The sequence below is a fragment of the Scomber japonicus genome, chromosome 10, assembly GCF_027409825.1.
Source record: "Scomber japonicus isolate fScoJap1 chromosome 10, fScoJap1.pri, whole genome shotgun sequence".
Classification (NCBI taxonomy): domain Eukaryota; kingdom Metazoa; phylum Chordata; class Actinopteri; order Scombriformes; family Scombridae; genus Scomber; species Scomber japonicus.
In genome coordinates this window covers 26,986,639-27,001,432 of record NC_070587.1, presented here as the reverse complement: position 1 = coordinate 27,001,432, position 14,794 = coordinate 26,986,639, and the positions used below count along the sequence as shown (strand labels likewise).

Below are 14,794 nucleotides of genomic sequence, written 5' to 3'. Positions count from 1 at the left end.
GAGAAGGAAGGGTGTGTCTGTTCAGTGTCCAGAATTGGAGGCAGTCCTGTCCACTACAAATGTCCAGGAAGTGTGTGAGCTGCATATGAGGTGTTGATGCTGAGTCCTTCTTTTGTCTCTTGTTCTGGTAGGATGCAAAGAGGCTTGACTGCGGTTCTGTTGCCTGGGCCTCTTCTATGCGTGGGTTCGTTGGAGTGACTTTCACTGCTTCTTCCAGAATCAAGTCTTGAGCAAAAGCAAAAACAATATCACTCAATCACCAAATAATATGATAATGTGTATACCGCAATACTTTTTATACATGGATTAACTTGACATGTATTTACAATAAAGCTGTAACATACCTTTAATCATCTTTGACACCTCCTCCTTAGTGTTGTCAGGGACCAAAAAATCATGTATGACCCACATGCTGCCAAAAGAAGGATCCAGCATGGCTGCCTTCAGATACAGTGGGTCAGAGAAGGGCAATGGCTGGCAATCAGATGACGAGTTTTCTGCCATCTTCACATTTACGAAAATCCCCTTGAACCTCCTTTGAAGAGATGACTGTAAGGTTTTGCTGTTGTAGCAACAACATGTACATTTATCAATTTCTACCTTGCATGTTTTTGTCACTTGCTACTTCAGGACACTCGCGGTTTTGAAGGAGAAAAACGGATTCAGTCTGAATGGCGCCTTAGTTGTTTGTCTGTTCCAGCATAACTGTCGAACAACTTCAAATTTTAGTTTAGTTCACATTTTGTTTGCAGTTGTTTTTCTTCCCCTCTTGGCCTTATATCATGTTAAATCTAATTTCGTGCCTCAACTAGCTCTTTCTTTGACCATAACTGTTTGCATCAATGAGCTTAAACACCAAAACTGCCATAACGTCTGAAAACAAAGTTCTGGTGTTACAGATAACTTAGTTAGCACTAACGTTAGCGCTGCTTGCAGCTATTTAGCCTACTGTTTTTTTAGCTATAGTAAAAAATCATTGATAAGAAAAATATTAACGTATCAAGCCACTAGCCTAGTAGTTTCTGTTGTAGTAGTCAGATGTCAGCAGCCAAGCAGCAAAATAATAATCATTAATCCATCTAGTTTTAACCTAAGTTACATCATGTTAACTTACTCACCTTTCTTTATGAGCTGTCCTGAAATGTCTGACGAAATTCGACGTAGTGCTTGCAGTATCAGAAACTGTAGCGTTGCAGATGTTGCATGTTGCTCCTCTTTTATGTAGTGTTGTCTGGTAGTTTTTAAATCCAAAATGTATAATTTTAGGGATGGTGGTGTTGGTCTGAGAGCTCTCCATCTCTCCTGCTGTCCTGCAGATGATCACACACCTAACTCGCGCAGGCACGTAGCGTTGGGAGGAGGAAGGGTTGCCAGGTTTGCTGATATGCAGCAGGTCAGGAGCACCCGCGCACAGTAAAGAAATATCGATCTAATAATTTATTTGTTCATTAAAAAAAAAACAAAAAAAACAAGACATGTTTTAATAAGACAGGTTTTTGTGACTTGCCAAGTCACATGACAAAAGTCAAGTCAAGTCGCAGGTCAGGAAAAGCAAGTCAAAGTCAAGTCAAGTCTTTTCTTAATGTTGATCAAGTAAGTCACAAGTCACAAACCTGGCGACTCGAGTCGGACTCGAGTCAAGTCATCGACTCGAGTCCCCCCATGTCTGCTGTGAGCTTTCATAATAGTCAAATCTCTCCTGTGTCATGGTGCTGCGCAGCCAGGTTTTCAGCCTGCGCAAGGCTCAGAAAGAGCGCTCAGATGCCGCGACAGATATGGCCAGACAGAATTTAATGAGCATTAATTATATGAAAAAGATAAATATAAGTCAGACAAATTGAGTTTAAATTCAGATTTGTTATTATTATTACAGTAACTAACTAGTTAATTAACTATTGATGTAAAACTGAAAACTCAACCACACGTGTGCTGGACAGAGTGGGGGCACTACACACATCTACAACTACACACATCTACAACTACACAACTCACTGACTTAGAAAATATGTAAAACAGAAAACTCAACCACACATACAGTAGCATATGTGCTGGATATAGTGGGGGCACAAACAGTGTCTTGATCTTGATTTTCGGTGGTGGAGGTGTCCAGCTCGAAGGTGATGTGTTGAGGGGGATGGTTGCAGGGCTGTCCCATTGTCTTTCAAAGTGAATGCCCCCCGTCCCCCGCTGGCCCGCACTCACATTACCTCAAAACCCAAGTATACTAAAGCACGGTTGCCTCCAACACAAACGTTGCGCGAAAACATAACGCGTGCTGAGCCGGTAACACACAACACAGCCGATCAATTAACACAACACACTATGATTAAAAAGTACAATCATGTTCTTCTGAGTCATGCAGTAGCCTACTACAGATACTTGTGTAAAAAAGACGCACTGATTTCATTCACGCTCGCAGCCTCTCCAGCAGCAGCTGAACAGACTTAGTTTAACTGAATGACTTAGTCACCAAATTACTTGCTTTAACGAATTTCGCTAGTTTATATAATGCAGATTTGTAAAATATTACTTTTATGAGGGTCACAGTCACAGACTGTAGAAACTTAGCATTTCATAATTGTGGTAGCAGCGGTGCAGCAGATGTAATGAAGTCAACGCAGCACGCTGGATGTAAACTAATATTAAGCCCATAGCCTATTCATTATAATGTGGATGGACATAAATTGAGTTAATAATATAAAATAATTATAATAATTAGTAATATAATTGATAATGATAAAATAATACACAAAAAAATGGCCGGATTGGGAACCCATATAATATTAACACTACGTATTAAATAGCGCGCCCTGTTTTAAATCACTAGACTGGGTTTGTCCCATGGGCTATTTCTTGGTTTGACAGTGACAGTGATCAGTGATCAGTCAGAGGAATTATTAAGTGTCCGCGAGTGTTTCCTGTGACGGACGGCGTCCTGTCAGATGTACGGCAGTTTCAATTGCATCCTTACTTTCTAATGGATTAACTATATTGTATCCTTCATTAGGCGACTTTATACAGAAGAATAGAAGTAAAACAAGTAATATTAGTGCATATAATATTTAGCCTCGTATTTTATGTGATAAATCCAGTTAATTTTTTAATCGTTGAACAGCCTAATCTTTTCTATGAGCAGTGGGTCTAAACCGGTCTAAACACACTGCTCCTCCCCGTTTTCACTCAGGCAACTTAGGGGCGTTTCCAGTCGGGGCCTCATTGACCACGTCATCGCTGGGGGATCGCATTATCCCCCTGCTTCCATTATCGGCCAGCCAAGGACCGGTCAAGGACCAGTCAAGGAGCCATCAAGGAAACACGGGAACTTTGAAATGGCTTCATCTGTATCTTTGAATGGTGATTTTTAACATTTTTTGAATAAATATGAGTCAAACACTCAACAAAAATGTTTTTAGAAAGTTGAAATATTTCCATTTTTGTATTATCTGGGTCACATGAGATGATAATCAAATACTAATGAAAGTCAATTGATATTTGACACTCATTGTCATTGGATAAAGCCTGTACTGATGCTTATCATTGGACTTTCTGCTATTCCCTGCAGTATTTTGTTACAACATTGAAACCTTGCTTGCTGTTGGTGTTGTTTCCTGTACTTGTGTTGTAGTAGACCTGTGAGACTTTATTCATCACATAGTACTTCTGAGTTGTAAGTCCACATATTGCCAATAATGCTACAAATGTGAAGTGTTTCTGCTGTGGACATTTTAGTGAGGACACTTTGGCAAAATACATGTTGAGATACTTGTCTATAGTAAGTTTACATAAGTCACCTCACACCTAAATTCACACCTAAACTGTTTTTTTAAAACTTTGAAGTATTGTATTAACATGTGCCATGGTTATTTATTCATTTGTGACTGTAGTTAAATATTGTGAAGAGCAATGTAAGAAGATAGTTGACTTACAAGGTGACAAATCAGTCTTTATACTCCAAGTCTCCATGATTTTGAACTTGCTATTTGAATTCTACTACTTTGTTATTTCTAACATAACTCATTTGTTGACATAACTGTATTAAGTTCAACAAATAATCTCACAACATTTCTGACATCCAGTATATGCTGGTACTGTTATATCTGCAGTGAGCTAATACTGTATCAGTCTGGACAGTTTATTGGGGTTCTACTTGATTAATCACAATGATGTTAAACTGTTCTCTGAAGTTTTTGGGAATTGTGAGGACCGGCCGGTCAGTGACTGTGTTTATCCTTAATAGATCAGTCACATCTCAACAGTTCTTTGATTTGCTGCTGGAGTGTTTTAAAGATAATTATTAGATATAATTACCTCTGGAAGATAGATTTTAGTTTTAGAGTTTAAATGTGCATTATATAATATCCACTGATGCTGCTTCTGTGGGCTTTTGGCTTCTTTATATAACATTGGCAGTGTATAGTATAAATATAAATGTTTTATAAAATGTACTTTACAGAGAAGATGGAACAGGTGTAGTGTTGTCTGTGGTTGAATCTGGTGGTTGTGGTTTAAAAAGGCACTAAGTGGAGCTTTGAGTTGAGCATATTTTGACACAGGACAGGTGTACAGGTGTGTTGAAGTGTAATCAGCAGAGAACAGCTGTGCTTCCAAAATCATTGAGAGTCACTGACATAATTGCAGAAAAGTGAGCTAACACTAAAGTTTGCCAACTCCCAACAATGGAAGTTGAAACCACTGGCCTACTCTCTACTGAAGAGGGTCTTTGTTTTGTCCTAGTGTGGTTACCATTATAAACCTGTTTTAGGATAATGAGCAAGCAACCAGTAATGTGTTTGTTTAGTCAGTGAATCTGTCTGTGTGCAGAATAGTGTCCTGGTTATGGTCAGGTTACTTTTATAGAAACTGGAAAACTGTGGTAAGTAAAAACTTTGTTGATGATTTATGATCATGCAGTCATGTCCAGCAGTGTGTCCTTAACTCTGGTGATGTAATAGTTAGTCATTAATACAACAAATATGATGACAAACTGTGAAATCATGGTCTACATTATAAAGTGAAAGCTCGACCCTGGTAAATGTATTTCCACATCAAACACCAGCAACGTGTCCAGTCAGAAAACCAACTTTATCTTCAATGGTTCAGGAGCTGTCCTAAAAATGACACAAAATAAAATGACAGATTCTCTGATTGTAGAGGTTTGTATATTTAACATAATTCAGTATTTATTTTAGATCCAGACGGTAATAGCATTCACTATTTAGTTGTCTGACTAACTTTGTAACTGTTGTGAACCTAAACAACCCTGTCAAGGACTGGAATGTTTAACGACTTCATCTGCATGTTGATTGAAAGGTTGTTAAGACAGGTTCTTCTCACAATGCATCAGGATCTCATAAGTCAGAGGTGTCGAAAAGTTGTGTACCACGGACGGTCTGCACATTTTTTGGAGTTCCAGACAATAATTACAAAGCCAGATCAAACACGGAAGACAAACGAGTCAAGGTCAAAAACACAGGTCGAATAATGCGGTCAAGCTAGATGCAGACGGTAATAGCATTCACTGGAGGGGGACATCCCAGATTCAGGGAAAGGTTGTTTATACAGGTTCTTCTAACAATGCCTCAGGATCTTGTAAGGCAGAGGTGTCGACCACAGACCTGCTGCACATTTTTTTGAGTTCCAGACAATAATTACAAAGCCAGATCAAACACGGAAGACATAAACGAGTCCAGGTCAAAAACACAGGTCAAATAATGCGGTCAAGCTAAATGCAGACGGGAATAGTATTCACTGGAGGGGGAAATCCCAGATGTCTTGGTTTTCGTGGCTTGTTGGTCTAGAGGTATGATTCTCGCTTTGGGTGCGCGAGGTCCCGGGTTCAAATCCAGGACCAACCCTCAGCGCAGGAACACGACTGCTTCTATTCAGTTGTCTGACTAACTTTGGAACTGTTGTGAACCGAAGCAACCCTATCAAGGAGTGGAATGTTCAACCACTTCACCTGTATGTTGATGGAAAGGTTGTTTATAAACACTCCAAAAAGTGAAATAGGCGGGCTGTGCACTTTATATTATTTTGATGTTTTCAGTTTACTTAAAATACATGTCTTTGTTAAGTTGAAATATTTTTTTCTAATAAAGTCCATGTAATTTTGTCTTTCGTGTTTTGTACAAAATAATTATGTGATGGTTAATCACAAACCATTTAATTAAAGTGAATTATGATTGCAATACTTGTTACACCCGGAAGGTGGCAGTAAGAAGAGGATTCAAGTGCTTCAGACTACGCATGTGCAAACTCTCTCTCTCTGCTTTTTGGCGGTTAAGCTTGCGGTGAATTTGCCAACGGTCTTCATTTTCCGACTTGAGAGAGGTAAGAGGACATTTTTCATCCATTCCTGTTGTAGTAATTTCATATTGACCAAGATTAAATTGTGTGTTTGTGATACAACACTTCTATATTTCCAAAGTATTTGTGTTTTAGAGAGCAGTGGACAAGTGCACGATAACGCGCGCGCCACCCCCCCTCCCCCCAAACACATTAACAGGGTTTTCCTTTTTTGTGTTTGATATACGCTATATTAGCTCTGAAAACTGCTTTAACTAGGTCAGTGTGGTTTGGTGAGTCATTTTACATTATATTCTATCCTGTCTGAGATATCAAGCTTTATTTTCACCATACATGACTGCTTCATATTAAAAGTTTTCCATTGGCAAACTAGTGGGGAGGGCTTTTATTGTGAAACAGGTAACCTTACAGGAAATACTACGTGTTTCAAATTACGTTGGGCTACTGGTTACCAGACGAGCAAGAGTTGGCACGTAAGTTTGCTATTAAAATAAAGCACCACTGACATTTGCCAAGGGTAAATTGTCACCGACAACGGGGGGCTCTAGTATTATATTGTCACCAGCAGGATAGCCGTTGTAGTGAGTTGGGAAGCGGGTATAGATATGTCTATGGGAAGCGCACGTTAGCGGCGAATGCTAACCGCTAACCGAAGTTAGCATCACGCTAACTCAGCACGACAGCTCTCAGCAGTGGACAAGTGCACGATAACGCCGCCCCCCCTCCCCCAAACACATTAACAGGGTTTTCCTTTTTCGTGTTTGACATACGCTATATTATCTCTGAAAACTGCTTTAACTCGGTCAGTGTGGTTTGGTGAGTCATTTTACATTTTATTCTATCCTGTCTGAGATATCAAGCTTTATTTCACCTGCGATTGATCCCATACGTGACTGCTTCATATTAAAAGTTTTCCATTGGCAAACTAGTGGGGGGGCATGGCACTCAGTTTCAAGGCAGTACAGCAGGACTGATCCACTTTTTGATGAATTTGAAAGTTTACTTTGCATATTTATGTACACTATAAAATCTTTTGGGGTGCCCTTTAGCCCAATCAGTAAAGTGTTGTTTTGTTATATTTTTTTAAATTGGATTGAGTGCATGAAAGTCATGTTGAGGACTGACATGGAAGTAGGTTTAAAGGAAATATCTATTGTAGGACCCTGTACATAGCACACTAATAATTAATCTGTGAACATATTTATATTTTTTTTCTCTTTCTCTCTTTTTGTAATAGTCATGTTGCAATTTTTTCAGGGCCTGATTTGAGAGTGAGTCCTGATTTTTGCTTCCACCTACCTGCACATAGCACTGTATAACAGGTATGATCACAACTAGCTACTTTAATTACTGTGAATTGAGTTGCCAGTATTTTTATTTTAAGAAACATTTATCATGTGACAGATTAATTTTCTTGCCCTCATTCTGAATATGTGTTTTTATTTTGTATTGCATTAATTTATGGATCCTTTAAACGTGATGCATTTCGGATCCTGTGTGATAGCTGTTTCCTAACTCACTGATGTGGTACTGCTGAGCTTGCCCCATGGTATGTTAACAGTCAGACTTTTCTTTCTTAAAACCATTCTATACATTGAGTTTCCTTTACCAATATATCCTTTGTGGGTTTTTTTGTTTGTTTTTTGCCCTCCTCCCCTTCCAGATTTGAATGTGGCAATGTAAAGGTTGCAGTTCAAAGACCTCAACTAGAGGCCAGTTGCTTAAACATTACAGATTAAAACATCCACATTATGGGCGCAGGCACCCATATCCTTGTCCATATAGTAGTTGTCCATGTACATCTAAGTCATGGAATGCGCTCAGGTCACATTTGTGTAGAGTCCACACTAGAGAAACATCATGGCAAACATTGACATCGGCGACATTCAGCTGTCATGTTTGTGGGTTCTCTGAAGTTGCCTCTGAAAATGAGTATTTCACTCATATAAATTTGCATCTCAAAGCCAATGAAACAGTCTCCTGCATGTTCAAGGGTTGTACATTTAGGACAAATATTTATGGTACATTTAAATCACATAAAAATCGAAAGCACCTTGGTTATTCTTACAGTGACTTTAAACCTGGAATAGTTACAGAAAAAGACAGTTTTGAAAGCTCAAGTGTTTCAGGTGAACATGGAGACAATGACGAATCAGAAGGAGCCCAGCTTGAAGTGCAGTCTAGTTTTCAGAGAGACCGCTCAGAAAATCTTGAGAAGATGATAGAAGAGAAATTTGCAGCAGTATTGCTTAAGCTGGAAAACATGTTCCTAGTAATGCAGTCGATGACCTTTTACAGGACTTGCACTTCCTAATGAGTTCTGCATCCCAGACTACATTAAATGCCATTGTTTCAGATTTTTGTACAAAGCATAATCTTGCTCTTGATGCAAAAGAAACTGAGGAATTGGCCTCTGCCTTCTGTCTTGCTAATCCCTTGACCAAAGCAATTGGAGATCAGGGCCCACTTGGAACTGCTTTTAAGCGGAAACAGTACTTCAGAGACAAGTTCCAAGTTGTTGAACCAGTTGAATATGTTTTGGATAAGGAGCGCAACCATACCTACCAATATGTACCATTATTGCAGTCATTGCAGCAGCTCCTTAGCAAAGATGGTGTAGTTGATGATGTAGTAGAAAATTACAGTGCTCACCAAAATGAAACTACACGACACGAATACAAGTCATTTCAGGATGGAGAGTTTTCAAAAAAAATCAGTTCCTTTCTTCAGGAGAATTGAGAATAGTGTGAAAAGTGTGACACTTTATATTGATGACTTTGAAGTGTGTAACCCTCTGGGCACTTCCAGAAAGAAGCATAAACTTTGCGCTATGTACTGGATTTTGAGCAACTTACCTCCAGGCCAGCATTCCTCTTTGTCATCCATCTACTTGGCAGTACTATGTAAAAGTAACTACATCAAGGAATACGGATATGGAAAAGTGCTTGAACCTCTTTTGCCTGATCTGGTTGTCTTGGAAGAGCATGGCGTGTTTGTCCCACAGATTGGAAAAAATATTAAAGGCACAGTACAATGTGTAGCTGCAGACAATCTGGGTGCCCATGGAATTGCGGGCTTTGTGGAAAGTTTTTCTGGAGAGTATGTTTGTCGATTTTGCACAGGGCGGTTCAGTGATTTTCAGACCAAGCAGGTTCTGTCAGGTGAGTTTAGTCTTAGATCCAAAGATGAACACAAAGAACATGTCAAACATGCAGCGGAAAGTGGCAAGCCTTGTGTTGGAGTGAAAAGACCATGTGTGCTGACAGAAAATCTTTCTCATTTTGATGTAACAACTGGATATCCACCTGATGTACTCCACGGTCTGTTGGAGGGTATAGTTCCAGTGGAACTTGCACAGTGCTTAGGTGTGTTGATATCCAAACAATACTTCTCTCTGGACACTTTAAATAAGGTCATTCTCAGTTTCCCCTACAAAGGAGAAGATAAAGAAAACCGTCCCCATGTTGTGCCACAAAAACTTTTAAGCAAAAAGACAATAGGTGGCAATGCAGCTGAAAATTGGACCCTCATAAGATTGCTGCCTTTCATGATTGGAGATGTTATACCTGACGGTGTACCAGTGTGGGAGATAATTTTGGATTTAAAAGAGATAGTGGAACTTGCTGTTTCCCAGATCCACACAGAAGAATCAATTGGATATCTTCAGTTCAAAATATCTGATCACAGACAGAAATATCAAGAAGCATTTCCCAACCAAAAACTCCTCCCAAAGCATCACTTCTTAGAGCATTACCCTCACATGACCCGATGTTTTGGTCCTCTTGTTGGGCTGTGGACCATGAGGTTTGAGGGCAAACACAGTTTTTTCAAGGAAGTTGCACATCACACCAAGTGTTTCAAGAATGTTGCTCTAACACTGTCAAGAAAACACCAGATGATGATTGCGTATCACTTTCACTCATCACGTCCACAGAAACCTGGAGTTGAAGTATCAAGTGTATCAAGAGTCCCTGTTGAGATGCTGAAAGATGATGTATCATTGCCTCTTCAGCAGATGTACCCAAACATGGCAGAAGTAAACATGGCTAACAGTGCAGATTGCAAGGGGATCAACTATAGAAAGGGAATGATAGTCATTTGTGGATTTACTGATGGGCTACCTGAATTCGGAGAAATAATAAGGATATGTGTACTTCAGGATACGCTGAATTTCATAGTCAAGATGTACTCAGCTTGGTTTAGGGAGCACTACCGGGCCTTTGAACTGCAACCATGTCCAACTGGCACAATGTCCCTGATAACACATGACGAACTGGCAGAGAAGTACCCATTACATGACTACTTTGTTGGGCCCCTTCGACTGGTTACATTTAAAAGATATCCATATATTAAAAGTTGAATATGTGAGTAAATGGCTTTAATTGATAGCTTACTAAATGTACACTAATTCTCACTAGCATGTGCACCTAATACTAACCCATCACCTCTTTCCACTTGGCTGTTTGCTAACCTGTTTCTGTGCATGCACTAACTCCATGTCACTGGTAGGGCTGGGCAATATTTTGATATCGATATTGTGATACAAGACTTGATATCTGGGATTTTGGTTATTGATATAGAATATGGCATAAGTGTTGTCTTTTCCGAAGTTTAAAGGGTACATTCATTACATTCAAGTGGTATTTTTTGAATTAGCATTTATTTGCTTTTACCCACAGTTATTATAAATGATGATTATTATCAAAAATCTATTTGTACTATTTGTATAAATACTTTGTGGAAGCACCACAGTCATCCCCACCATCACAATATGAATATTGAGGTATTTGGTTAAAAAAATGTCATATCACCTATTCCAAACTAAAGTAACTAATTTGAGCACTGTTAACCATAGTATGACACTTCATTTTCCATGCTACTATCATTATGTCACTGGCTTCTGTCTGTGGATTGCTTCAGTGTCCTGTTTACATATGACCAAAGTCAGTTGGTTTCTTTCTAATTTGAATGCTTTTAATTTATACATATTTAATGACTTTATATGTGTGTTTTCATCTTCTCTTGACTGACACATTTGGATGATGGCTGCACCAGTAAAACTGCGGATTATCCTTGGTTCTGACAATGCTGAAAAACTGACCATAGAATCAGGCTTGCCAGCATCTGTTGAGGATCTTGCAAATGAGATCAAACGTCAGTTCGATATAGAGGGGGACATTAGACTCCAGTACATGGACAGTGACTTTGATAACGAGTTTGTTAACCTTAACCAAATTTGTGACATTCAAGACAAGAGCACAGTGAAAATCATTCACTTGTCAGATGCTCTAGACCTCAGCCAAGGTAGCATGAATGAGAGTGGGGAAGAAGCATCCTTCTCATCTTCTGACACAATAATACTCTCCTCTGATTCAGAATCTCCTCGATCATCACATTGGCCGACAGAATTCCAAATTCCAAAGTTTTCATATGACGTGGAGATGCAACTTCGAAGTGCAAACCAGGACTTCATATCAAAGGGAGTTCTTCTGACCCCCGGTCATAAACTTAAATCAGACATCTTGGAAAGTCTGGCTCAGGAAATCATCAAGTTCAAGGCATATCCCTCAAACTTGGAAATTGAATCTGTTGCTGAAGCTTTAATCAAAGCACATCCATATTTGAGAGAACAGGGATCCTTCAGTGGCTTCTACGGCTGGAAAATAAGCCTTAAGTATAAGATGGCAAACTACAGGACAAAACTTAGAAACTTGGGGTGCCCAGAACTGAGTATCAATTCCCTCAAGCACAAACCTGCAGATAGATGTCAGCCTGCCTACGATGTCAAAAAACCGAGGAAAGCCGAAGTAAATTTTTGTCCTCCCTACCCTGCTGGAGAGACCCAGGACAGCCTTGAAGGGGAAAGATTGACGTTGTTATCTGAGGTCAAGAAGAGACATAATGATAAAGTTATCAAAGAAAAGATGGCTAAGACGTTCGCATACAGAAGGCAGGAGGTTGTCAGAGACAAGCCCATGATGGCAGAGTTCAAGATCAGATGGCCAGGACTGTTCACTGTGGCAGAGGTATGAAATGCTTTTTAAATCAGCTATAGTCAACAATTTTTTTTTCAATTATGCTTTAATGGATAGTGACAGTGTAGAGACAGGGAGGGCAGGGGAGAGAGTTGTAATGGCTTCCAGTCACATGGGAATGTTAATCATTTTATGTAAAAATATCACGGGAAATGCTGTTATATTATAGCACAGCATGTTTTGTGAGAGTATTTCTGTTTTAAATATTAAATGTTTTATGTTCTTTGTGGACATTATGTTTTCAGGTGGAAGCAGAATTTGTGAGGATCACTACTGCCCCCCTTGTCTCCAAGTTCCATGCACAGCTTGACCAACACACCGCCCAGCTCATCAAAGTGTTCAAGAAGAAAGGAGGCTTTGCGGGGACTAACATTAGCAGGATTTTGGTCCCAATCACACTGGTATGTTTTGCTATTGGTAGTGAACAATATGGAATTATAAATTGATGTTGACTAGTCAGTTTTGTATACAAGTATACTTTGTATATAAGTATACTGACAAGTTAACAGTCAGAATAATATATCTGTATTTTTTTCTCTCTTTAGAATGAAAGTATTGAAAAGAGGAGGGAGTGCATCCTGAGGGCGCTTTGTATCTACCTCAACGAAGACCCGAACATCCTCTTCAAAGAATACCTGGTTTGTAATTTTAAGCTTATTTTCTACCTGTAATGAATCAATTTTAATTTTAACCTCTGTGGGGGTGTTCCCAAGACCACTGATGTTGATGGCTCGTTGGTGCCTTGGGTGTGGCTTCGTTAGTGCTCCATTCTGTTATAACGACTGCCAACACTAAGATATCTATATTAGATGAAATAACTCAGTTGACAGATTCATGCTCTAACATTTTGATGGAATCACTCAGCACTGCTTTATCTTATTTTTACACAAATAGCACTTTTTGAAGTATCATGCTATTTTCATTAAAAGGAAACCTGAAAGGCAAAAGTTATTCTTTGGAATTCTACAAAATCTGTGATTTCATAGATTGTCTTTTCTTTCTCCCCTATGTAAAGGATACTGATGGTACGGCTGTAGAGAGGGGGCTTGAGCAGCTTACCCTGGGCATCTACATCATCAAAGTCGAGGGAGGTGATGCCACCACTCCTCCAGCTGATGTTGGAATTGTCATTGAGGGTGCTGAAGTTCTGCATGACCTGGGAGACGTCGCCTCTGCATGTGCACTCTTGGGTGCAATATATGCAATGAACCTCAGTTATCCTAAGGAACTGAGGTACTTCTTTGAAGTACTTCAAAAGCTCTTCCTTCAACTGGATGCTGGCAAACTTTCACCCAAGGTACAGATGCTCAAGAACAAACTGTTTGAATGAACCAAACATTGATTTGGATGCTCTGGTAAAAAAAATGTTAATATCAGTTTTTTTTCCTTCCACACTACTAAATTAAAGGTTGACAGCAGCATATGTGTTGTTATAGTTTGACCATTATGCTGTCTAAAAAAAATAACTACAAGCTTCTTATATTGTTATATAATATTGACAAATTGGATGTTTTGTAGGATGTTACATTTGTTTATACTGCATAAAGGTGGTTTATAATTGTTAATGTTGGGTAACAATGCTGCAACACAAGTTGACATGTTTGGTAACATAATTACATTTCAAGATAGTCCCTCCACAATATTAAAATGAAAGTTGACAGCAGCACGTGTTGTTATGGTTGATATGGTTAGATTATTATGCTGTTAAAAAAAAGAGAACTGCCTGTACAAAGCCTGTTCTATTGTTGGACTGCATAAACACAGTTTACAACTGTTGGTGTTGAACCGCTGCACCCTAATGTCTGCTAAGGGTTATATTTTGGACCAAGTGGCAGCAAAATGTTAAATGAATATCAGTGAGTAAAGAAAATAACAAAATATGTTGGTTGTACGAAATTCATTTATGTGGAACCTGTTGACAAACTAGAATTAGGTCAAACCAATTAGTATAAAATAAATTGGATGAAAACGTATTTTAATTAATTGAACTTAAATTTATTATTTTACTTCTATGAATAAAATATATGTTCAAAGGACAAATGTAAAATATGTAGCCTGTAAATATATTATTTATGTCCATGTAACATAACTTGAGTGCAGGTTCTTCTCACAATGCCTCAGGATCTCGTAAGGCAGAGGTGTTGACCACAGACGGGCTGCACATCTTTTTGAGTTCCAGACAATAATTACAAAGCCAGATCAAACACGGAAGACATAAACGAGTGAAGGTCAAAAACACAGGTCGAATAATGCGGTCAAACTAAATGCAGACGGTAATAGCATTCACTGGAGGGGGAAATCCCAGATGTCTTGGTTTTTGTGGCTCGTTGGTCTAGGGGTATGATTCTCGCTTAGGGTGCGAGAGGTCCCGGGTTCAAATCCCGGACGAGCCCTCAGTGCAGAAACATGACTGCTTCTATTCAGTTGTCTGACTAACTTTGGAACTGTTGTGA

At 39.1% G+C, this 14,794-nt stretch overlaps 1 long non-coding RNA gene and 1 other non-coding gene across 2 annotated transcripts in view; both read left to right on the top strand.

Moving 5' to 3' along the window:
- The window catches only part of LOC128366282 (uncharacterized), a 299,888-nt gene that overhangs the window by 67,478 nt on the left and 217,616 nt on the right, over positions 1-14,794 (top strand). The window lies entirely within an intron of this gene.
- trnap-agg (transfer RNA proline (anticodon AGG)) lies at positions 14,663-14,734 on the top strand. The gene has a single exon. It is a non-coding gene; the product is annotated as a tRNA-Pro (tRNA).